The sequence below is a fragment of the Anneissia japonica genome, unplaced genomic scaffold (assembly GCF_011630105.1).
Source record: "Anneissia japonica isolate Jap-2015-1 unplaced genomic scaffold, ASM1163010v1 scaffold288289_len232728_cov185, whole genome shotgun sequence".
In the NCBI taxonomy this organism is placed as follows: Eukaryota; Metazoa; Echinodermata; class Crinoidea; order Comatulida; family Comatulidae; genus Anneissia; species Anneissia japonica.
In genome coordinates, this window is record NW_022716753.1 from 230,312 (window position 1) to 231,459 (window position 1,148).

Sequence of the window (1,148 nt, forward strand, 5' to 3'; positions counted from 1 at the left end):
ATTTTCGGGAGTGCATGATGACATTTGCTTCGTGTTCGGAGATGCTGGTGTACTTTCGTGCGTACTGGATCGCATCTGTTAACAATTTTTTTGTGATGGATGGGTAGAATTCCACGATGTCAAAGGAGATGAATGTGCTGCTTGATTTGTATGGGATGTGTTTGAACCATTCAGTTACAGCAGCGGTGTTTTTCCATTAGTTCATTCGGGTTTTTGTGAGCAGGTCACGGTTTATCCGGTGGAGGATGGTCTTGCTTATGAGTCCGGTTTCTGATTTTGATGGGTTTATGAGTCTGCAGCTTGGTTTATTTAGGAAGTTTTCTTTATGATCTTTCAGTGTTATAAAAGCCTCTTTTTCAGCAATGGTTTCCATTCGGTCCTCGATTTTGAGTTTTGTAGCAATTGCTTTGGCTACGTTGTTGATTTCGTGGGTGCTTCCTTCTTTTGCTTTCTCGTATGACGACGTGATGTTTTCATGCATGAGTTTGTCGTACTTTTCTTTAGTTACTTTGTAGAAGTTTGTAGTTTTGTCAGCGGGGATGATGAGCTTGTCCGCTTTGTTGATGGTGATTGAGTCTTGCTTGAGTTTGGTTAGGAAAGCGCATTTCGTGTTGCGGAATTCCACGTCTTCAACCATTTTTAAGACATCTTCTTCGAAGAGCTTCATTTCGTCAAGCTGAGGTGGGTATTTTGAAGTCTTGAAACCATAGGTTTCGTTTCTTTCTTCAGGCTCAGCGGTTTTGTTCAGAAAGTGAAAAGCTTTCCATCTCATGCGTTTCAAGACACATTCTGTTTTGTCGATGAGGTTTTTCTTGTATTCTTTTATCGATGGTAATTGCTGTAAAAGGTCCAGGCAAGATTGAATGGAACTTGGAGAGCCAATTTTATTATTTTCTCCAAGTGTCAAATCATCAACATATTTCCAGACATGGATGACCAGATCCTCAGCATTATATGGATTTAGGTTAAAAGCGGAATTGATAACACAAAGAAAGATAAGAGGGGCAAGTATAGTTCCCTGTGGAACACCACATGAGAGAGATTCCCATTCGGAGTGTTATTCAAGTATCTACATCGTTGTTTGCGATTTTTTCCGCAATTTTTGCGAGTGTTGGGGTGAGAGAGATAGGTCTCAGTTTTTCAATCGA